General features: G+C 43.7%; 28 non-coding genes across 28 annotated transcripts; all 28 read right to left on the bottom strand.

The window, feature by feature from the left end:
* Nucleotides 1-228: 228 nt before the first annotated feature.
* On the bottom strand, nucleotides 229-302 carry trnat-agu (transfer RNA threonine (anticodon AGU)). The gene has a single exon. It is a non-coding gene; the product is annotated as a tRNA-Thr (tRNA).
* A 101-nt stretch (nucleotides 303-403) lies between these two features.
* Nucleotides 404-493, bottom strand: trnar-ucu (transfer RNA arginine (anticodon UCU)). The gene is given in 2 exon segments: nucleotides 404-439; nucleotides 457-493. It is a non-coding gene; the product is annotated as a tRNA-Arg (tRNA).
* A 1,260-nt stretch (nucleotides 494-1,753) lies between these two features.
* Nucleotides 1,754-1,827, bottom strand: trnat-ugu (transfer RNA threonine (anticodon UGU)). Its single transcript has one exon. It is a non-coding gene; the product is annotated as a tRNA-Thr (tRNA).
* Nucleotides 1,828-2,059: 232 nt separating this feature from the next.
* On the bottom strand, nucleotides 2,060-2,133 carry trnat-agu (transfer RNA threonine (anticodon AGU)). The gene has a single exon. It is a non-coding gene; the product is annotated as a tRNA-Thr (tRNA).
* A 101-nt stretch (nucleotides 2,134-2,234) lies between these two features.
* On the bottom strand, nucleotides 2,235-2,324 carry trnar-ucu (transfer RNA arginine (anticodon UCU)). The gene is given in 2 exon segments: nucleotides 2,235-2,270; nucleotides 2,288-2,324. It is a non-coding gene; the product is annotated as a tRNA-Arg (tRNA).
* A 1,259-nt stretch (nucleotides 2,325-3,583) lies between these two features.
* On the bottom strand, nucleotides 3,584-3,657 carry trnat-ugu (transfer RNA threonine (anticodon UGU)). Its single transcript has one exon. It is a non-coding gene; the product is annotated as a tRNA-Thr (tRNA).
* A 232-nt stretch (nucleotides 3,658-3,889) lies between these two features.
* On the bottom strand, nucleotides 3,890-3,963 carry trnat-agu (transfer RNA threonine (anticodon AGU)). The gene has a single exon. It is a non-coding gene; the product is annotated as a tRNA-Thr (tRNA).
* Nucleotides 3,964-5,873: 1,910 nt separating this feature from the next.
* trnat-ugu (transfer RNA threonine (anticodon UGU)) lies at nucleotides 5,874-5,947 on the bottom strand. Its single transcript has one exon. It is a non-coding gene; the product is annotated as a tRNA-Thr (tRNA).
* Nucleotides 5,948-6,179: 232 nt separating this feature from the next.
* trnat-agu (transfer RNA threonine (anticodon AGU)) lies at nucleotides 6,180-6,253 on the bottom strand. The gene has a single exon. It is a non-coding gene; the product is annotated as a tRNA-Thr (tRNA).
* Nucleotides 6,254-6,340: 87 nt separating this feature from the next.
* Nucleotides 6,341-6,430, bottom strand: trnar-ucu (transfer RNA arginine (anticodon UCU)). Its single transcript is given in 2 exon segments — nucleotides 6,341-6,376; nucleotides 6,394-6,430. It is a non-coding gene; the product is annotated as a tRNA-Arg (tRNA).
* A 1,259-nt stretch (nucleotides 6,431-7,689) lies between these two features.
* trnat-ugu (transfer RNA threonine (anticodon UGU)) lies at nucleotides 7,690-7,763 on the bottom strand. Its single transcript has one exon. It is a non-coding gene; the product is annotated as a tRNA-Thr (tRNA).
* Nucleotides 7,764-7,994: 231 nt separating this feature from the next.
* Nucleotides 7,995-8,068, bottom strand: trnat-agu (transfer RNA threonine (anticodon AGU)). Its single transcript has one exon. It is a non-coding gene; the product is annotated as a tRNA-Thr (tRNA).
* A 1,910-nt stretch (nucleotides 8,069-9,978) lies between these two features.
* trnat-ugu (transfer RNA threonine (anticodon UGU)) lies at nucleotides 9,979-10,052 on the bottom strand. Its single transcript has one exon. It is a non-coding gene; the product is annotated as a tRNA-Thr (tRNA).
* Nucleotides 10,053-10,284: 232 nt separating this feature from the next.
* On the bottom strand, nucleotides 10,285-10,358 carry trnat-agu (transfer RNA threonine (anticodon AGU)). The gene has a single exon. It is a non-coding gene; the product is annotated as a tRNA-Thr (tRNA).
* A 101-nt stretch (nucleotides 10,359-10,459) lies between these two features.
* On the bottom strand, nucleotides 10,460-10,549 carry trnar-ucu (transfer RNA arginine (anticodon UCU)). The gene is given in 2 exon segments: nucleotides 10,460-10,495; nucleotides 10,513-10,549. It is a non-coding gene; the product is annotated as a tRNA-Arg (tRNA).
* A 1,246-nt stretch (nucleotides 10,550-11,795) lies between these two features.
* Nucleotides 11,796-11,869, bottom strand: trnat-ugu (transfer RNA threonine (anticodon UGU)). The gene has a single exon. It is a non-coding gene; the product is annotated as a tRNA-Thr (tRNA).
* Nucleotides 11,870-12,101: 232 nt separating this feature from the next.
* On the bottom strand, nucleotides 12,102-12,175 carry trnat-agu (transfer RNA threonine (anticodon AGU)). The gene has a single exon. It is a non-coding gene; the product is annotated as a tRNA-Thr (tRNA).
* A 1,910-nt stretch (nucleotides 12,176-14,085) lies between these two features.
* trnat-ugu (transfer RNA threonine (anticodon UGU)) lies at nucleotides 14,086-14,159 on the bottom strand. Its single transcript has one exon. It is a non-coding gene; the product is annotated as a tRNA-Thr (tRNA).
* Nucleotides 14,160-14,391: 232 nt separating this feature from the next.
* On the bottom strand, nucleotides 14,392-14,465 carry trnat-agu (transfer RNA threonine (anticodon AGU)). The gene has a single exon. It is a non-coding gene; the product is annotated as a tRNA-Thr (tRNA).
* An 87-nt stretch (nucleotides 14,466-14,552) lies between these two features.
* On the bottom strand, nucleotides 14,553-14,642 carry trnar-ucu (transfer RNA arginine (anticodon UCU)). The gene is given in 2 exon segments: nucleotides 14,553-14,588; nucleotides 14,606-14,642. It is a non-coding gene; the product is annotated as a tRNA-Arg (tRNA).
* Nucleotides 14,643-15,901: 1,259 nt separating this feature from the next.
* Nucleotides 15,902-15,975, bottom strand: trnat-ugu (transfer RNA threonine (anticodon UGU)). Its single transcript has one exon. It is a non-coding gene; the product is annotated as a tRNA-Thr (tRNA).
* A 231-nt stretch (nucleotides 15,976-16,206) lies between these two features.
* trnat-agu (transfer RNA threonine (anticodon AGU)) lies at nucleotides 16,207-16,280 on the bottom strand. Its single transcript has one exon. It is a non-coding gene; the product is annotated as a tRNA-Thr (tRNA).
* Nucleotides 16,281-18,190: 1,910 nt separating this feature from the next.
* Nucleotides 18,191-18,264, bottom strand: trnat-ugu (transfer RNA threonine (anticodon UGU)). Its single transcript has one exon. It is a non-coding gene; the product is annotated as a tRNA-Thr (tRNA).
* A 232-nt stretch (nucleotides 18,265-18,496) lies between these two features.
* trnat-agu (transfer RNA threonine (anticodon AGU)) lies at nucleotides 18,497-18,570 on the bottom strand. Its single transcript has one exon. It is a non-coding gene; the product is annotated as a tRNA-Thr (tRNA).
* An 87-nt stretch (nucleotides 18,571-18,657) lies between these two features.
* On the bottom strand, nucleotides 18,658-18,747 carry trnar-ucu (transfer RNA arginine (anticodon UCU)). The gene is given in 2 exon segments: nucleotides 18,658-18,693; nucleotides 18,711-18,747. It is a non-coding gene; the product is annotated as a tRNA-Arg (tRNA).
* Nucleotides 18,748-20,006: 1,259 nt separating this feature from the next.
* trnat-ugu (transfer RNA threonine (anticodon UGU)) lies at nucleotides 20,007-20,080 on the bottom strand. Its single transcript has one exon. It is a non-coding gene; the product is annotated as a tRNA-Thr (tRNA).
* A 232-nt stretch (nucleotides 20,081-20,312) lies between these two features.
* trnat-agu (transfer RNA threonine (anticodon AGU)) lies at nucleotides 20,313-20,386 on the bottom strand. The gene has a single exon. It is a non-coding gene; the product is annotated as a tRNA-Thr (tRNA).
* A 101-nt stretch (nucleotides 20,387-20,487) lies between these two features.
* Nucleotides 20,488-20,577, bottom strand: trnar-ucu (transfer RNA arginine (anticodon UCU)). Its single transcript is given in 2 exon segments — nucleotides 20,488-20,523; nucleotides 20,541-20,577. It is a non-coding gene; the product is annotated as a tRNA-Arg (tRNA).
* Nucleotides 20,578-21,406: the final 829 nt, after the last annotated feature.

The raw sequence follows: 21,406 nt of genomic DNA, 5'->3' as shown, positions 1-21,406 counted from the left end.
CGGGAATCTCTTCCAGAGTTAAGTCCTATCAGTGAAGGTTTTATGCTCGAGGGCGTCCATGAATTGGATTATATTGGTCCGTTAGGGAGAAAACTAGAAAGTTTTGCCCAAAGTACAGGCCTTTCGCTGAAAACAGACCGCTGTCGTGACAACTCTGAATTATCAGGATGTACCATATCTCAACTGAGAAACAGCCAAAGAAACAGACCTTAGTTGGCCACATGATAAAGGCTCCGCTGGGATTCGAACCCAGGATCTCCTGTTTACTAGACAGGCGCTTTAACCAACTAAGCCACGGCGCCACCCTCCAGCTGCCGATTGTGGAAGGGTGAGTCACAGTATGAACAGGAACAACAATGTAAGAAGAAATGCATTGAGCAGGGTCTTCGGAGCTAAAACCCTGCGACTCTGGTGGGACTCGAACCCACAACCTTTGAATCACATCAACTCATAATCTAGAAGTCCAATGCGCTATCCATTGCGCCACAGAGCCTACATGCAAAAGCACTGATGTTTTGCACACAATTCTGGATGAAGACAGATTTAAATTATTATTAGCTTTTGTATTTTTCAGCCCAAGAGATACAATTACTATTTTCACCTTCTGCTCTTTCCATATGCCAGTGAGCACAATTGTCAAATGGAAGGCATTTTTGGGATACGAATTCAGGATCTCCAGATGAAAGGACAGGAACTTTCACCAGCCAATGGTGTGCAACCTTACGTCACATGTCTTCAGATCTTTTGAAAACAGGAACAAGACTGTCATATTTTCTTTTTGGACCTCCTGCCTTTCATGTGGAACGGAGAAACAGCAACTAAAAGGATGGAATCACTTGGAATTGAACAATCTGTTTACAAGACATGATCACTGAACAGCTATGCCAGGACATCCTTAAACTCCATGGCTATATTTTAATTAAACCAAGTACAAGAAAGTCAAACCTCCTTGTGGACCTCTTTTCTCCAAATTAAACCGGAGAACAGCCGTTGAAAGGAAGGCATGGCTTGAAATTCAACAGTCTGTTGACAAGACAGGCCCTTTGACCAGCTGATGCTGTGCACCCTAACGTCACATGGCTTCAGGTCTATTGAAAACGGGAACATTTCAGTCGTATTTTCTGCCCGGACCTCCTGCCTTTCATGTAGATGGGAAAGCAGGGACTGACAAAGGAAGGAAACGCTGGGATTCGAACAATTCGTTTACAAGACATCGTCTTTAGAACAGCAATGCCAGGGCATCCTAAAATTGCACGGCTTTCTTTTCATTTAGACAGGTAAAAGAAAGTTTAATCTCCTTGACGCCATTCTGCCTTTCATGAAGGCCAAAGACCACAACCACTGATAAAAGGCACCACTGCGATTTTGATCACGTAATCTCCCACTTACAAGACAGGTGCTTTGGCCATGGACACCCTTGAGAACAAAGCCAGGCAAAAGACATGGCGTCCTGACAGGAAATTAAGTCCTATAAGTGAAGGCTTTAGGGTAAAGGTTGTTCATAAATCAGATTGGTCCGTTTTCCAAAAATATCTGGAAGTTATGACAGCTTTCATAACAACCATGAATTATAAGGAGGTTGTATTTCATCTGATAAACAGAAACAAAGAAAGCCCTTAGCAGGCTACAGACTGAAGGCACCGCTGGGATTTTAAAATCTGTTTTGAGGGAGGATGAGTCACAGTATGAAGAGATACAACAATGTGACAAGAAAGCCACTGAGTGGGGGCCGAGGACCGCAAACATGGTAAGAAGGCACCACTGGGATTCGAACCCAGGATCTCCTGTTTACAAGACAGGCGCTTTGACCGGCTAAGCCATGGCGCCCTACCGGGAATCTCTTCCAGAGTTAAGTCCTATCAGTGAAGGTTTTATGCTCGAGGGCGTCCATGAATTGGATTATATTGGTCCGTTAGGGAGAAAACTAGAAAGTTTTGCCCAAAGTACAGGCCTTTCGCTGAAAACAGACCGCTGTCGTGACAACTCTGAATTATCAGGATGTACCATATCTCAACTGAGAAACAGCCAAAGAAACAGACCTTAGTTGGCCACATGATAAAGGCTCCGCTGGGATTCGAACCCAGGATCTCCTGTTTACTAGACAGGCGCTTTAACCAACTAAGCCACGGCGCCACCCTCCAGCTGCCGATTGTGGAAGGGTGAGTCACAGTATGAACAGGAACAACAATGTAAGATGAAATGCATTGAGCAGGGTCTTCGGAGCTAAAACCCTGCGACTCTGGTGGGACTCGAACCCACAACCTTTGAATCACATCAACTCATAATCTAGAAGTCCAATGCGCTATCCATTGCGCCACAGAGCCTACATGCAAAAGCACTGATGTTTTGCACACAATTCTGGATGAAGACAGATTTAAATTATTATTAGCTTTTGTATTTTTCAGCCCAAGAGTTACAATTACTATTTTTACCTTCTGCTCTTTCCATATGCCAATGAGCACAATTGTCAAATGGAAGGCATTTTTGGGATACGAATTCAGGATCTCCAGATGAAAGGACAGGAACTTTCACCAGCCAATGGTGTGCAACCTTACGTCACATGTCTTCAGATCTTTTGAAAACAGGAACAAGACTGTCATATTTTCTTTTTATACCTCCTGCCTTTCATGTGGAACGGAGAAACAGCAACTAAAAGGATGGAATCACTTGGAATTGAACAATCTGTTTACAAGACATGATCACTGAACAGCTATGCCAGGACATCCTTAAACTCCATGGCTATATTTTAATTAAACCAAGTACAAGAAAGTCAAACCTCCTTGTGGACCTCTTTTCTCCAAATTAAACCGGAGAACAGCCGTTGAAAGGAAGGCATGGCTTGAAATTCAACAGTCTGTTGACAAGACAGGCCCTTTGACCGGCTGATGCTGTGCACCCTAACGTCACATGGCTTCAGGTCTATTGAAAACGGGAACATTTCAGTCGTATTTTCTGCCCGGACCTCCTGCCTTTCATGTAGATGGGAGAGCAGAGACTGACAAAGGAAGGAAACGCTGGGATTCGAACAATTAGTTTACAAGACATGGTCTTTGGACAGCAATGCCAGGGCATCCTAAAATTGCACGGCTTTCTTTTCATTTAGACAGGTAAAAGAAAGTTTAATCTCCTTGACGCCATTCTGCCTTTCATGAAGGCCAAAGACCACAACCACTGATAAAAGGCACCACTGCGATTTTGATCACGTAATCTCCCACTTACAAGACAGGTGCTTTGGCCATGGACACCCTTGAGATCAAAGCCAGGCAAAAGACATGGCGTCCTGACAGGAAATTAAGCCCTATTAGTGAAGGCTTTAGGGTAAAGGTTGTTCATAAATCAGATTGGTCCGTTTTCCAAAAATATCTGGAAGTTATGACAGCTTTCATAACAACCATGAATTATAAGGAGGTTGTATTTCATCTGATAAACAGAAACAAAGAAAGCCCTTAGCAGGCTACAGACTGAAGGCACCGCTGGGATTTTAAAATCTGTTTTGAGGGAGGATGAGTCACAGTATGAAGAGATACAACAATGTGACAAGAAAGCCACTGAGTGGGGGCCGAGGACAACAAACATGGTAAGAAGGCACCACTGGAATTCGAACCCAGGATCTCCTGTTTACAAGACAGGCGCTTTGACCGGCTAAGCCATGGCGCCCTACTGGGAATCTCTTCCAGAGTTAAGTCCTATCAGTGAAGGTTTTATGCTCGAGGGCGTCCATGAATTGGATTATATTGGTCTGTTAGGGAGAAAACTAGAAAGTTTTGCCCAAAGTACAGGCCTTTCGCTGAAAACAGACCACTGTCGTGACAACTCTGAATTATCAGGATGTACCATATCTCAACTGAGAAACAGCCAAAGAAACAGACCTTAGTTGGCCACATGATAAAGGCTCCGCTGGGATTCGAACCCAGGATCTCCTGTTTACTAGACAGGCGCTTTAACCAACTAAGCCACGGCGCCACCCTCCATCTGCCGATTGTGGAAGGGTGAGTCACAGTATGAACAGGAACAACAATGTAAGATGAAATGTATTGAGCAGGGTCTTCGGAGCTAAAACCCCGCGACTCTGGTGGGACTCGATCCCACAAACTTTGCATCACGTCAACTCATAATCTAGAAGTCCAATGCGCTATCCATTGCTCCACAGAGCCTACATGCAAAAGCACTGATGTTTTGCACACAATTCTGGATGAAGACAGATTTAAATTATTATTAGCTTTTGTATTTTTCAGCCCAAGAGTTACAATTACTATTTTTACCTTCTGCTCTTTCCATATGCCAATGAGCACAATTGTCAAATGGAAGGCATTTTTGGGATACGAATTCAGGATCTCCAGATGAAAGGACAGGAACTTTCACCAGCCAATGGTGTGCAACCTTACGTCACATGTCTTCAGATCTTTTGAAAACAGGAACAAGACTGTCATATTTTCTTTTTGGACCTCCTGCCTTTCATGTGGAATGGAGAAACAGCAACTAAAAAGATGGAATCACTTGGAATTGAACAATCTGTTTACAAGACATGATCACTGAACAGCTATGCCAGGACATCCTTAAACTCCATGGCTTTATTTTAATTAAACCAAGTACAAGAAAGTCAAACCTCCTTGTGGACCTCTTTTCGACAAATTAAACCGGAGAACAGCCGTTGAAAGGAAGGCATGGCTTGAAATTCAACAGTCTGTTGACAAGACAGGCCCTTTGACCGGCTGATGCTGTGCACCCTAACGTCACATGGCTTCAGGTCTATTGAAAACGGGAACATTTCAGTCGTATTTTCTGCCCGGACCTCCTGCCTTTCATGTAGATGGGAGAGCAGAGACTGACAAAGGAAGGAAACGCTGGGATTCGAACAATTAGTTTACAAGACATGGGGCCTCATTTATAAAGCGTGCGTACGCACAAATTTGATCGTAAAGTGTGCGTAGGCAAAAATCCACGGCAAAGTCCATATTTATAAAAACTGTCTTTGACGTGGAAAAGTGCTTAGCGCCACGTCAGGGTCTGAGCAGACGTACGCACTTTTGCTTGTCTGATTGCTGCAGGTTTTTGGAAATATAAGCCATTCTTGCTGCTCGAAATTTGATTTAAACATTGAGAAGTGCCTTTTTATATGTCTGTGACATTAATTAGGCATCGTTTAAAGGCGGAGATCTGAAACTGCTCGGCTGCGCACAAGTTCAAGTTCATTTGCGATTTATAGATTTGAAAGGGGTACGCGCGTTTTTTGCGCGTACGTTCGGTTTATGAATCACACGTACGCATTTTTGATAAATGATCGTAAGATCAAATGTAGGATGGTTTTTACGCAGCATTTTATAAATGAGGCCCATGGTCTTTGGACAGCAATGCCAGGGCATCCTAAAATTGCACGGCTTTCTTTTCATTTAGACAGGTAAAAGAAAGTTTAATCTCCTTGACGCCATTCTGCCTTTCATGAAGGCCAAAGACCACAACCACTGATAAAAGGCACCACTGCGATTTTGATCACGTAATCTCCCACTTACAAGACAGGTGCTTTGGCCATGGACACCCTTGAGAACAAAGCCAGGCAAAAGACATGGCGTCCTGACAGGAAATTAAGCCCTATTAGTGAAGGCTTTAGGGTAAAGGTTGTTCATAAATCAGATTGGTCCGTTTTCCAAAAATATCTGGAAGTTATGACAGCTTTCATAACAACCATGAATTATAAGGAGGTTGTATTTCATCTGATAAACAGAAACAAAGAAAGCCCTTAGCAGGCTACAGACTGAAGGCACCGCTGGGATTTTAAAATCTGTTTTGAGGGAGGATGAGTCACAGCATGAAGAGATACAACAATGTGACAATAAAGTTACTGAGTGGGGCCGAGGACCGCAAACCTCTTAAGAAGGCACCACTGGGATTCGAACCCAGGATCTCCTGTTTACAAGACAGGCGCTTTGACCGGCTAAGCCATGGCGCCCTACCGGGAATCTCTTCCAGAGTTAAGTCCTATCAGTGAAGGTTTTATGCTCGAGGGCGTCCATGAATTGGATTATATTGGTCCGTTAGAGAGAAAACTAGAAAGTTTTGCCCAAAGTACAGGCCTTTCGCTGAAAACAGACCGCTGTCGTGACAACTCTGAATTATCAGGATGTACCATATCTCAACTGAGAAACAGCCAAAGAAACGGACCTTAGTTGGCCACATGATAAAGGCTCCGCTGGGATTCGAACCCAGGATCTCCTGTTTACTAGACAGGCGCTTTAACCAACTAAGCCACGGCGCCACCCTCCATCTGCCGAGTCACAGTATGAACAGGAACAACAATGTAAGATGAAATGCATTGAGCAGGGTCTTCGGAGCTAAAACCCTGCGACACTGGTGGGACTCGAACCCACAACCTTTGAATCACATCAACTCATAATCTAGAAGTCCAATGCGCTATCCATTGCGCCACAGAGCCTACATGCAAAAGCACTGATGTTTTGCACACAATTCTGGATGAAGACAGATTTTAATTATTATTAGCTTTTGTATTTTTCAGCCCAAGAGTTACAATTACTATTTTTACCTTCTGCTCTTTCCATATGCCAATGAGCACAATTGTCAAATGGAAGGCATTTTTGGGATACGAATTCAGGATCTCCAGATGAAAGGACAGGAACTTTCACCGGCCAATGGTGTGCAACCTTACGTCACATGTCTTCAGATCTTTTGAAAACAGGAACAAGACTGTCATATTTTCTTTTTGGACCTCCTGCCTTTCATGTGGAACGGAGAAACAGCAACTAAAAGGATGGAATCACTTGGAATTGAACAATCTGTTTACAAGACATGATCACTGAACAGCTATGCCAGGACATCCTTAAACTCCATGGCTATATTTTAATTAAACCAAGTACAAGAAAGTCAAACCTCCTTGTGGACCTCTTTTCTCCAAATTAAACCGGAGAACAGCCGTTGAAAGGAAGGCATGGCTTGAAATTCAACAGTCTGTTGACAAGACAGGCCCTTTGACCGGCTGATGCTGTGCACCCTAACGTCACATGGCTTCAGGTCTATTGAAAACGGGAACATTTCAGTCGTATTTTCTGCCCGGACCTCCTGCCTTTCATGTAGATGGGAGAGCAGAGACTGACAAAGGAAGGAAACGCTGGGATTCGAACAATTCGTTTACAAGACATGGTCTTTGGACAGCAATGCCAGGGCATCCTAAAATTGCACAGATTTCTTTTCATTTAGACAGGTAAAAGAAAGTTTAATCTCCTTGACGCCATTCTGCCTTTCATGAAGGCCAAAGACCACAACCACTGATAACAGGCACCACTGCGATTTTGATCACGTAATCTCCCACTTACAAGACAGGTGCTTTGGCCATGGGGACCCTTGAGAACAAAGCCAGGCAAAAGACATGGCGTCCTGACAGGAAATTAAGCCCTATTAGTGAAGGCTTTAGGGTAAAGGTTGTTCATAAATCAGATTGGTCCGTTTTCCAAAAATATCTGGAAGTTATGACAGCTTTCATAACAACCATGAATTATAAGGAGGTTGTATTTCATCTGATAAACAGAAACAAACAAAGCCCTTAGCAGGCTACAGACTGAAGGCACCGCTGGGATTTTAAAATCTGTTTTGAGGGAGGATGAGTCACAGTATGAAGAGATACAACAATGTGACAAGAAAGCCACTGAGTGGGGGCCGAGGACCGCAAACATGGTAAGAAGGCACCACTGGAATTCGAACCCAGGATCTCCTGTTTACAAGACAGGCGCTTTGACCGGCTAAGCCATGGCGCCCTACTGGGAATCTCTTCCAGAGTTAAGTCCTATCAGTGAAGGTTTTATGCTCGAGGGCGTCCATGAATTGGATTATATTGGTCTGTTAGGGAGAAAACTAGAAAGTTTTGCCCAAAGTACAGGCCTTTCGCTGAAACAGACCACTGTCGTGACAACTCTGAATTATCAGGATGTACCATATCTCAACTGAGAAACAGCCAAAGAAACAGACCTTAGTTGGCCACATGATAAAGGCTCCGCTGGGATTCGAACCCAGGATCTCCTGTTTACTAGACAGGCGCTTTAACCAACTAAGCCACGGCGCCACCCTCCATCTGCCGATTGTGGAAGGGTGAGTCACAGTATGAACAGGAACAACAATGTAAGATGAAATGCATTGAGCAGGGTCTTCGGAGCTAAAACCCCGCGACTCTGGTGGGACTCGATCCCACAAACTTTGCATCACGTCAACTCATAATCTAGAAGTCCAATGCGCTATCCATTGCTCCACAGAGCCTACATGCAAAAGCACTGATGTTTTGCACACAATTCTGGATGAAGACAGATTTAAATTATTATTAGCTTTTGTATTTTTCAGCCCAAGAGTTACAATTACTATTTTTACCTTCTGCTCTTTCCATATGCCAATGAGCACAATTGTCAAATGGAAGGCATTTTTGGGATACGAATTCAGGATCTCCAGATGAAAGGACAGGAACTTTCACCAGCCAATGGTGTGCAACCTTTCGTCACATGTCTTCAGATCTTTTGAAAACAGGAACAAGACTGTCATATTTTCTTTTTGGACCTCCTGCCTTTCATGTGGAATGGAGAAACAGCAACTAAAAAGATGGAATCACTTGGAATTGAACAATCTGTTTACAAGACATGATCACTGAACAGCTATGCCAGGACATCCTTAAACTCCATGGCTTTATTTTAATTAAACCAAGTACAAGAAAGTCAAACCTCCTTGTGGACCTCTTTTCGACAAATTAAACCGGAGAACAGCCGTTGAAAGGAAGGCATGGCTTGAAATTCAACAGTCTGTTGACAAGACAGGCCCTTTGACCGGCTGATGCTGTGCACCCTAACGTCACATGGCTTCAGGTCTATTGAAAACGGGAACATTTCAGTCGTATTTTCTGCCCGGACCTCCTGCCTTTCATGTAGATGGGAGAGCAGAGACTGACAAAGGAAGGAAACGCTGGGATTCGAACAATTAGTTTACAAGACATGGGGCCTCATTTATAAAGCGTGCGTACGCACAAATTTGATCGTAAAGTGTGCGTAGGCAAAAATCCACGGCAAAGTCCATATTTATAAAAACTGTCTTTGACGTGGAAAAGTGCTTAGCGCCACGTCAGGGTCTGAGCAGACGTACGCACTTTTGCTTGTCTGATTGCTGCAGGTTTTTGGAAATATAAGCCATTCTTGCTGCTCGAAATTTGATTTAAACATTGAGAAGTGCCTTTTTATATGTCTGTGACATTAATTAGGCATCGTTTAAAGGCGGAGATCTGAAACTGCTCGGCTGCGCACAAGTTCAAGTTCATTTGCGATTTATAGATTTGAAAGGGGTACGCGCGTTTTTTGCGCGTACGTTCGGTTTATGAATCACACGTACGCATTTTTGATAAATGATCGTAAGATCAAATGTAGGATGGTTTTTACGCAGCATTTTATAAATGAGGCCCATGGTCTTTGGACAGCAATGCCAGGGCATCCTAAAATTGCACGGCTTTCTTTTCATTTAGACAGGTAAAAGAAAGTTTAATCTCCTTGACGCCATTCTGCCTTTCATGAAGGCCAAAGACCACAACCACTGATAAAAGGCACCACTGCGATTTTGATCACGTAATCTCCCACTTACAAGACAGGTGCTTTGGCCATGGACACCCTTGAGAACAAAGCCAGGCAAAAGACATGGCGTCCTGACAGGAAATTAAGCCCTATTAGTGAAGGCTTTAGGGTAAAGGTTGTTCATAAATCAGATTGGTCCGTTTTCCAAAAATATCTGGAAGTTATGACAGCTTTCATAACAACCATGAATTATAAGGAGGTTGTATTTCATCTGATAAACAGAAACAAAGAAAGCCCTTAGCAGGCTACAGACTGAAGGCACCGCTGGGATTTTAAAATCTGTTTTGAGGGAGGATGAGTCACAGCATGAAGAGATACAACAATGTGACAATAAAGTTACTGAGTGGGGCCGAGGACCGCAAACCTCTTAAGAAGGCACCACTGGGATTCGAACCCAGGATCTCCTGTTTACAAGACAGGCGCTTTGACCGGCTAAGCCATGGCGCCCTACCGGGAATCTCTTCCAGAGTTAAGTCCTATCAGTGAAGGTTTTATGCTCGAGGGCGTCCATGAATTGGATTATATTGGTCCGTTAGAGAGAAAACTAGAAAGTTTTGCCCAAAGTACAGGCCTTTCGCTGAAAACAGACCGCTGTCGTGACAACTCTGAATTATCAGGATGTACCATATCTCAACTGAGAAACAGCCAAAGAAACGGACCTTAGTTGGCCACATGATAAAGGCTCCGCTGGGATTCGAACCCAGGATCTCCTGTTTACTAGACAGGCGCTTTAACCAACTAAGCCACGGCGCCACCCTCCATCTGCCGATTGTGGAAGGGTGAGTCACAGTATGAACAGGAACAACAATGTAAGATGAAATGCATTGAGCAGGGTCTTCGGAGCTAAAACCCCACGACTCTGGTGGGACTCGAACCCACAACCTTTGAATCACATCAACTCATAACCTAGAAGTCCAATGCGCTATCCATTGCGCCACAGAGCCTACATGCAAAAGCACTGATGTTTTGCACACAATTCTGGATGAAGACAGATTTAAATTATTATTAGCTTTTGTATTTTTCAGCCCAAGAGGTACAATTACTATTTTTACCTTCTGCTCTTTCCATATGCCAATGAGCACAATTGTCAAATGGAAGGCACTTTTGGGATACGAATTCAGGATCTCCAGATGAAAGGACAGGAACTTTCACCAGCCAATGGTGTGCAACCTTACGTCACATGTCTTCAGATCTTTTGAAAACAGGAACAAGACTGTCATATTTTCTTTTTATACCTCCTGCCGGAGAAACAGCAACTAAAAGGATGGAATCACTTGGAATTGAACAATCTGTTTACAAGACATGATCACTGAACAGCTATGCCAGGACATCCTTAAACTCCATGGCTATATTTTAATTAAACCAAGTACAAGAAAGTCAAACCTCCTTGTGGACCTCTTTTCTCCAAATTAAACCGGAGAACAGCCGTTGAAAGGAAGGCATGGCTTGAAATTCAACAGTCTGTTGACAAGACAGGCCCTTTGACCGGCTGATGCTGTGCACCCTAACGTCACATGGCTTCAGGTCTATTGAAAACGGGAACATTTCAGTCGTATTTTCTGCCCGGACCTCCTGCCTTTCATGTAGATGGGAGAGCAGAGACTGACAAAGGAAGGAAACGCTGGGATTCGAACAATTAGTTTACAAGACATGGTCTTTGGACAGCAATGCCAGGGCATCCTAAAATTGCACGGCTTTCTTTTCATTTAGACAGGTAAAAGAAAGTTTAATCTCCTTGACGCCATTCTGCCTTTCATGAAGGCCAAAGACCACAACCACTGATAAAAGGCACCACTGCGATTTTGATCACGTAATCTCCCACTTACAAGACAGGTGCTTTGGCCATGGACACCCTTGAGATCAAAGCCAGGCAAAAGACATGGCGTCCTGACAGGAAATTAAGCCCTATTAGTGAAGGCTTTAGGGTAAAGGTTGTTCATAAATCAGATTGGTCCGTTTTCCAAAAATATCTGGAAGTTATGACAGCTTTCATAACAACCATGAATTATAAGGAGGTTGTATTTCATCTGATAAACAGAAACAAAGAAAGCCCTTAGCAGGCTACAGACTGAAGGCACCGCTGGGATTTTAAAATCTGTTTTGAGGGAGGATGAGTCACAGTATGAAGAGATACAACAATGTGACAAGAAAGCCACTGAGTGGGGGCCGAGGACAACAAACATGGTAAGAAGGCACCACTGGAATTCGAACCCAGGATCTCCTGTTTACAAGACAGGCGCTTTGACCGGCTAAGCCATGGCGCCCTACTGGGAATCTCTTCCAGAGTTAAGTCCTATCAGTGAAGGTTTTATGCTCGAGGGCGTCCATGAATTGGATTATATTGGTCTGTTAGGGAGAAAACTAGAAAGTTTTGCCCAAAGTACAGGCCTTTCGCTGAAAACAGACCACTGTCGTGACAACTCTGAATTATCAGGATGTACCATATCTCAACTGAGAAACAGCCAAAGAAACAGACCTTAGTTGGCCACATGATAAAGGCTCCGCTGGGATTCGAACCCAGGATCTCCTGTTTACTAGACAGGCGCTTTAACCAACTAAGCCACGGCGCCACCCTCCATCTGCCGATTGTGGAAGGGTGAGTCACAGTATGAACAGGAACAACAATGTAAGATGAAATGCATTGAGCAGGGTCTTCGGAGCTAAAACCCCGCGACTCTGGTGGGACTCGATCCCACAAACTTTGCATCACGTCAACTCATAATCTAGAAGTCCAATGCGCTATCCATTGCTCCACAGAGCCTACATGCAAAAGCACTGATGTTTTGCACACAATTCTGGATGAAGACAGATTTAAATTATTATTAGCTTTTGTATTTTTCAGCCCAAGAGTTACAATTACTATTTTTACCTTCTGCTCTTTCCATATGCCAATGAGCACAATTGTCAAATGGAAGGCATTTTTGGGATACGAATTCAGGATCTCCAGATGAAAGGACAGGAACTTTCACCAGCCAATGGTGTGCAACCTTACGTCACATGTCTTCAGATCTTTTGAAAACAGGAACAAGACTGTCATATTTTCTTTTTGGACCTCCTGCCTTTCATGTGGAATGGAGAAACAGCAACTAAAAAGATGGAATCACTTGGAATTGAACAATCTGTTTACAAGACATGATCACTGAACAGCTATGCCAGGACATCCTTAAACTCCATGGCTTTATTTTAATTAAACCAAGTACAAGAAAGTCAAACCTCCTTGTGGACCTCTTTTCGACAAATTAAACCGGAGAACAGCCGTTGAAAGGAAGGCATGGCTTGAAATTCAACAGTCTGTTGACAAGACAGGCCCTTTGACCGGCTGATGCTGTGCACCCTAACGTCACATGGCTTCAGGTCTATTGAAAACGGGAACATTTCAGTCGTATTTTCTGCCCGGACCTCCTGCCTTTCATGTAGATGGGAGAGCAGAGACTGACAAAGGAAGGAAACGCTGGGATTCGAACAATTAGTTTACAAGACATGGGGCCTCATTTATAAAGCGTGCGTACGCACAAATTTGATCGTAAAGTGTGCGTAGGCAAAAATCCACGGCAAAGTCCATATTTATAAAAACTGTCTTTGACGTGGAAAAGTGCTTAGCGCCACGTCAGGGTCTGAGCAGACGTACGCACTTTTGCTTGTCTGATTGCTGCAGGTTTTTGGAAATATAAGCCATTCTTGCTGCTCGAAATTTGATTTAAACATTGAGAAGTGCCTTTTTATATGTCTGTGACATTAATTAGGCATCGTTTAAAGGCGGAGATCTGAAACTGCTCGGCTGCGCACAAGTTCAAGTTCATTTGCGATTTATAGATTTGAAAGGGGTACGCGCGTTTTTTGCGCGTACGTTCGGTTTATGAATCACACGTACGCATTTTTGATAAATGATCGTAAGATCAAATGTAGGATGGTTTTTACGCAGCATTTTATAAATGAGGCCCATGGTCTTTGGACAGCAATGCCAGGGCATCCTAAAATTGCACGGCTTTCTTTTCATTTAGACAGGTAAAAGAAAGTTTAATCTCCTTGACGCCATTCTGCCTTTCATGAAGGCCAAAGACCACAACCACTGATAAAAGGCACCACTGCGATTTTGATCACGTAATCTCGCACTTACAAGACAGGTGCTTTGGCCATGGACACCCTTGAGAACAAAGCCAGGCAAAAGACATGGCGTCCTGACAGGAAATTAAGCCCTATTAGTGAAGGCTTTAGGGTAAAGGTTGTTCATAAATCAGATTGGTCCGTTTTCCAAAAATATCTGGAAGTTATGACAGCTTTCATAACAACCATGAATTATAAGGAGGTTGTATTTCATCTGATAAACAGAAACAAAGAAAGCCCTTAGCAGGCTACAGACTGAAGGCACCGCTGGGATTTTAAAATCTGTTTTGAGGGAGGATGAGTCACAGCATGAAGAGATACAACAATGTGACAATAAAGTTACTGAGTGGGGCCGAGGACCGCAAACCTCTTAAGAAGGCACCACTGGGATTCGAACCCAGGATCTCCTGTTTACAAGACAGGCGCTTTGACCGGCTAAGCCATGGCGCCCTACCGGGAATCTCTTCCAGAGTTAAGTCCTATCAGTGAAGGTTTTATGCTCGAGGGCGTCCATGAATTGGATTATATTGGTCCGTTAGAGAGAAAACTAGAAAGTTTTGCCCAAAGTACAGGCCTTTCGCTGAAAACAGACCGCTGTCGTGACAACTCTGAATTATCAGGATGTACCATATCTCAACTGAGAAACAGCCAAAGAAACGGACCTTAGTTGGCCACATGATAAAGGCTCCGCTGGGATTCGAACCCAGGATCTCCTGTTTACTAGACAGGCGCTTTAACCAACTAAGCCACGGCGCCACCCTCCATCTGCCGAGTCACAGTATGAACAGGAACAACAATGTAAGATGAAATGCATTGAGCAGGGTCTTCGGAGCTAAAACCCTGCGACACTGGTGGGACTCGAACCCACAACCTTTGAATCACATCAACTCATAATCTAGAAGTCCAATGCGCTATCCATTGCGCCACAGAGCCTACATGCAAAAGCACTGATGTTTTGCACACAATTCTGGATGAAGACAGATTTTAATTATTATTAGCTTTTGTATTTTTCAGCCCAAGAGTTACAATTACTATTTTTACCTTCTGCTCTTTCCATATGCCAATGAGCACAATTGTCAAATGGAAGGCATTTTTGGGATACGAATTCAGGATCTCCAGATGAAAGGACAGGAACTTTCACCGGCCAATGGTGTGCAACCTTACGTCACATGTCTTCAGATCTTTTGAAAACAGGAACAAGACTGTCATATTTTCTTTTTGGACCTCCTGCCTTTCATGTGGAACGGAGAAACAGCAACTAAAAGGATGGAATCACTTGGAATTGAACAATCTGTTTACAAGACATGATCACTGAACAGCTATGCCAGGACATCCTTAAACTCCATGGCTATATTTTAATTAAACCAAGTACAAGAAAGTCAAACCTCCTTGTGGACCTCTTTTCTCCAAATTAAACCGGAGAACAGCCGTTGAAAGGAAGGCATGGCTTGAAATTCAACAGTCTGTTGACAAGACAGGCCCTTTGACCGGCTGATGCTGTGCACCCTAACGTCACATGGCTTCAGGTCTATTGAAAACGGGAACATTTCAGTCGTATTTTCTGCCCGGACCTCCTGCCTTTCATGTAGATGGGAGAGCAGAGACTGACAAAGGAAGGAAACGCTGGGATTCGAACAATTCGTTTACAAGACATGGTCTTTGGACAGCAATGCCAGGGCATCCTAAAATTGCACGGATTTCTTTTCATTTAGACAGGTAAAAGAAAGTTTAATCTCCTTGACGCCATTCTGCCTTTCATGAAGGCCAAAGACCACAACCACTGATAACAGGCACCACTGCGATTTTGATCACGTAATCTCCCACTTACAAGACAGGTGCTTTGGCCATGGGGACCCTTGAGAACAAAGCCAGGCAAAAGACATGGCGTCCTGACAGGAAATTAAGCCCTATTAGTGAAGGCTTTAGGGTAAAGGTTGTTCATAAATCAGATTGGTCCGTTTTCCAAAAATATCTGGAAGTTATGACAGCTTTCATAACAACCATGAATTATAAGGAGGTTGTATTTCATCTGATAAACAGAAACAAACAAAGCCCTTAGCAGGCTACAGACTGAAGGCACCGCTGGGATTTTAAAATCTGTTTTGAGGGAGGATGAGTCACAGTATGAAGAGATACAACAATGTGACAAGAAAGCCACTGAGTGGGGGCCGAGGACCGCAAACATGGTAAGAAGGCACCACTGGAATTCGAACCCAGGATCTCCTGTTTACAAGACAGGCGCTTTGACCGGCTAAGCCATGGCGCCCTACTGGGAATCTCTTCCAGAGTTAAGTCCTATCAGTGAAGGTTTTATGCTCGAGGGCGTCCATGAATTGGATTATATTGGTCTGTTAGGGAGAAAACTAGAAAGTTTTGCCCAAAGTACAGGCCTTTCGCTGAAACAGACCACTGTCGTGACAACTCTGAATTATCAGGATGTACCATATCTCAACTGAGAAACAGCCAAAGAAACAGACCTTAGTTGGCCACATGATAAAGGCTCCGCTGGGATTCGAACCCAGGATCTCCTGTTTACTAGACAGGCGCTTTAACCAACTAAGCCACGGCGCCACCCTCCATCTGCCGATTGTGGAAGGGTGAGTCACAGTATGAACAGGAACAACAATGTAAGATGAAATGCATTGAGCAGGGTCTTCGGAGCTAAAACCCCGCGACTCTGGTGGGACTCGATCCCACAAACTTTGCATCACGTCAACTCATAATCTAGAAGTCCAATGCGCTATCCATTGCTCCACAGAGCCTACATGCAAAAGCACTGATGTTTTGCACACAATTCTGGATGAAGACAGATTTAAATTATTATTAGCTTTTGTATTTTTCAGCCCAAGAGTTACAATTACTATTTTTACCTTCTGCTCTTTCCATATGCCAATGAGCACAATTGTCAAATGGAAGGCATTTTTGGGATACGAATTCAGGATCTCCAGATGAAAGGACAGGAACTTTCACCAGCCAATGGTGTGCAACCTTTCGTCACATGTCTTCAGATCTTTTGAAAACAGGAACAAGACTGTCATATTTTCTTTTTGGACCTCCTGCCTTTCATGTGGAATGGAGAAACAGCAACTAAAAAGATGGAATCACTTGGAATTGAACAATCTGTTTACAAGACATGATCACTGAACAGCTATGCCAGGACATCCTTAAACTCCATGGCTTTATTTTAATTAAACCAAGTACAAGAAAGTCAAACCTCCTTGTGGACCTCTTTTCGACAAATTAAACCGGAGAACAGCCGTTGAAAGGAAGGCATGGCTTGAAATTCAACAGTCTGTTGACAAGACAGGCCCTTTGACCGGCTGATGCTGTGCACCCTAACGTCACATGGCTTCAGGTCTATTGAAAACGGGAACATTTCAGTCGTATTTTCTGCCCGGACCTCCTGCCTTTCATGTAGATGGGAGAGCAGAGACTGACAAAGGAAGGAAACGCTGGGATTCGAACAATTAGTTTACAAGACATGGGGCCTCATTTATAAAGCGTGCGTACGCACAAATTTGATCGTAAAGTGTGCGTAGGCAAAAATCCACGGCAAAGTCCATATTTATAAAAACTGTCTTTGACGTGGAAAAGTGCTTAGCGCCACGTCAGGGTCTGAGCAGACGTACGCACTTTTGCTTGTCTGATTGCTGCAGGTTTTTGGAAATATAAGCCATTCTTGCTGCTCGAAATTTGATTTAAACATTGAGAAGTGCCTTTTTATATGTCTGTGACATTAATTAGGCATCGTTTAAAGGCGGAGATCTGAAACTGCTCGGCTGCGCACAAGTTCAAGTTCATTTGCGATTTATAGATTTGAAAGGGGTACGCGCGTTTTTTGCGCGTACGTTCGGTTTATGAATCACACGTACGCATTTTTGATAAATGATCGTAAGATCAAATGTAGGATGGTTTTTACGCAGCATTTTATAAATGAGGCCCATGGTCTTTGGACAGCAATGCCAGGGCATCCTAAAATTGCACGGCTTTCTTTTCATTTAGACAGGTAAAAGAAAGTTTAATCTCCTTGACGCCATTCTGCCTTTCATGAAGGCCAAAGACCACAACCACTGATAAAAGGCACCACTGCGATTTTGATCACGTAATCTCCCACTTACAAGACAGGTGCTTTGGCCATGGACACCCTTGAAAACAAAGCCAGGCAAAAGACATGGCGTCCTGACAGGAAATTAAGCCCTATTAGTGAAGGCTTTAGGGTAAAGGTTGTTCATAAATCAGATTGGTCCGTTTTCCAAAAATATCTGGAAGTTATGACAGCTTTCATAACAACCATGAATTATAAGGAGGTTGTATTTCATCTGATAAACAGAAACAAAGAAAGCCCTTAGCAGGCTACAGACTGAAGGCACCGCTGGGATTTTAAAATCTGTTTTGAGGGAGGATGAGTCACAGCATGAAGAGATACAACAATGTGACAAGAAAGTTACTGAGTGGGGCCGAGGACCGCAAACCTCGTAAGAAGGCACCACTGGGATTCGAACCCAGGATCTCCTGTTTACAAGACAGGCGCTTTGACCGGCTAAGCCATGGCGCCCTACCGGGAATCTCTTCCAGAGTTAAGTCCTATCAGTGAAGGTTTTATGCTCGAGGGCGTCCATGAATTGGATTATATTGGTCCGTTAGAGAGAAAACTAGAAAGTTTTGCCCAAAGTACAGGCCTTTCGCTGAAAACAGACCGCTGTCGTGACAACTCTGAATTATCAGGATGTACCATATCTCAACTGAGAAACAGCCAAAGAAACGGACCTTAGTTGGCCACATGATAAAGGCTCCGCTGGGATTCGAACCCAGGATCTCCTGTTTACTAGACAGGCGCTTTAACCAACTAAGCCACGGCGCCACCCTCCATCTGCCGAGTCACAGTATGAACAGGAACAACAATGTAAGATGAAATGCATTGAGCAGGGTCTTCGGAGCTAAAACCCTGCGACTCTGGTGGGACTCGAACCCACAACCTTTGAATCACATCAACTCATAATCTAGAAGTCCAATGCGCTATCCATTGCGCCACAGAGCCTACATGCAAAAGCACTGATGTTTTGCACACAATTCTGGATGAAGACAGATTTTAATTATTATTAGCTTTTGTATTTTTCAGCCCAAGAGTTACAATTACTATTTTTACCTTCTGCTCTTTCCATATGCCAATGAGCACAATTGTCAAATGGAAGGCATTTTTGGGATACGAATTCAGGATCTCCAGATGAAAGGACAGGAACTTTCACCAGCCAATGGTGTGCAACCTTACGTCACATGTCTTCAGATCTTTTGAAAACAGGAACAAGACTGTCATATTTTCTTTTTGGACCTCCTGCCTTTCATGTGGAACGGAGAAACAGCAACTAAAAGGATGGAATCACTTGGAATTGAACAATCTGTTTACAAGACATGATCACTGAACAGCTATGCCAGGACATCCTTAAACTCCATGGCTATATTTTAATTAAACCAAGTACAAGAAAGTCAAACCTCCTTGTGGACCTCTTTTCTCCAAATTAAACCGGAGAACAGCCGTTGAAAGGAAGGCATGGCTTGAAATTCAACAGTCTGTTGACAAGACAGGCCCTTTGACCGGCTGATGCTGTGCACCCTAACGTCACATGGCTTCAGGTCTATTGAAAACGGGAACATTTCAGTCGTATTTTCTGCCCGGACCTCCTGCCTTTCATGTAGATGGGAGAGCAGAGACTGACAAAGGAAGGAAACGCTGGGATTCGAACAATTCGTTTACAAGACATGGTCTTTGGACAGCAATGCCAGGGCATCCTAAAATTGCACGGATTTCTTTTCATTTAGACAGGTAAAAGAAAGTTTAATCTCCTTGACGCCATTCTGCCTTTCATGAAGGCCAAAGACCACAACCACTGATAACAGGCACCACTGCGATTTTGATCACGTAATCTCCCACTTACAAGACAGGTGCTTTGGCCATGGGGACCCTTGAGAACAAAGCCAGGCAAAAGACATGGCGTCCTGACAGGAAATTAAGCCCTATTAGTGAAGGCTTTAGGGTAAAGGTTGTTCATAAATCAGATTGGTCCGTTTTCCAAAAATATCTGGAAGTTATGACAGCTTTCATAACAACCATGAATTATAAGGAGGTTGTATTTCATCTGATAAACAGAAACAAAGAAAGCCCTTAGCAGGCTACAGACTGAAGGCACCGCTGGGATTTTAAAATCTGTTTTGAGGGAGGATGAGTCACAGTATGAAGAGATACAACAATGTGACAAGAAAGCCACTGAGTGGGTTCCGAGGACCGCAAACATGGTAAGAAGGCACCACTGGGATTCGAACCCAGGATCTCCTGTTTACAAGACAGGCGCTTTGACCGGCTAAGCCATGGCGCCCTACCGGGAATCTCTTCCAGAGTTAAGTCCTATCAGTGAAGGTTTTATGCTCGAGGGCCTCCATGAATTGGATTATATTGGTCCGTTAGGGAGAAAACTAGAAAGTTTTGCCCAAAGTACAGGCCTTTCGCTGAAAACAGACCGCTGTCGTGACAACTCTGAATTATCAGGATGTACCATATCTCAACTGAGAAACAGCCAAAGAAACAGACCTTAGTTGGCCACATGATAAAGGCTCCGCTGGGATTCGAACCCAGGATCTCCTGTTTACTAGACAGGCGCTTTAACCAACTAAGCCACGGCGCCATCCTCCATCTGCCGATTGTGGAAGGGTGAGTCACAGTATGAACAGGAACAACAATGTAAGATGAAATGCATTGAGCAGGGTCTTCGGAGCTAAAACCCTGCGACTCTGGTGGGACTCGAACCCACAACCTTTGAATCACATCAACTCATAATCTAGAAGTCCAATGCGCTATCCATTGCGCCACAGAGCCTACATGCAAAAGCACTGATGTTTTGCACACAATTCTGGATGAAGACAGATTTAAATTATTATTAGCTTTTGTATTTTTCAGCCCAAGAGTTACAATTACTATTTTCACCTTCTGCTCTTTCCATATGCCAGTGAGCACAATTGTCAAATGGAAGGCATTTTTGGGATACGAATTCAGGATCTCCAGATGAAAGGACAGGAACTTTCACCAGCCAATGGTGTGCAACCTTACGTCACATGTCTTCAGATCTTTTGAAAACAGGAACAAGACTGTCATATTTTCTTTTTGGACCTCCTGCCTTTCGTGTGGAACGGAGAAACAGCAACTAAAAGGATGGAATCACTTGGAATTGAACAATCTGTTTACAAGACATGATCACTGAACAGCTATGCCAGGACATCCTTAAACTCCATGGCTATATTTTTATTAAACCAAGTACAAGAAAGTCAAACCTCCTTGTGGACCTCTTTTCTCCAAATTAAACCGGAGAACAGCCGTTGAAAGGAAGGCATGGCTTGAAATTCAACAGTCTGTTGACAAAACAGGCCCTTTGACCGGCTGATGCTGTGCACCCTAACGTCACATGGCTTCAGGTCTATTGAAAACGGGAACATTTCAGTCGTATTTTCTGCCCGGACCTCCTGCCTTTCATGTAGATGGGAGAGCAGAGACTGACAAAGGAAGGAAACGCTGGGATTCGAACAATTTGTTTACAAGACATGGTCTTTGGACAGCAATGCCAGGGCATCCTAAAATTGCACGGCTTTCTTTTCATTTAGACAGGTAAAAGAAAGTTTAATCTCCTTGACGCCATTCTGCCTTTCATGAA

The sequence above is a fragment of the Paramisgurnus dabryanus genome, chromosome 18, assembly GCF_030506205.2.
Source record: "Paramisgurnus dabryanus chromosome 18, PD_genome_1.1, whole genome shotgun sequence".
Taxonomy (NCBI): domain Eukaryota; kingdom Metazoa; phylum Chordata; class Actinopteri; order Cypriniformes; family Cobitidae; genus Paramisgurnus; species Paramisgurnus dabryanus.
The sequence above is the reverse complement of the archived record's forward strand: the minus strand, read 5'-3'. Positions and strand labels throughout refer to the sequence as shown.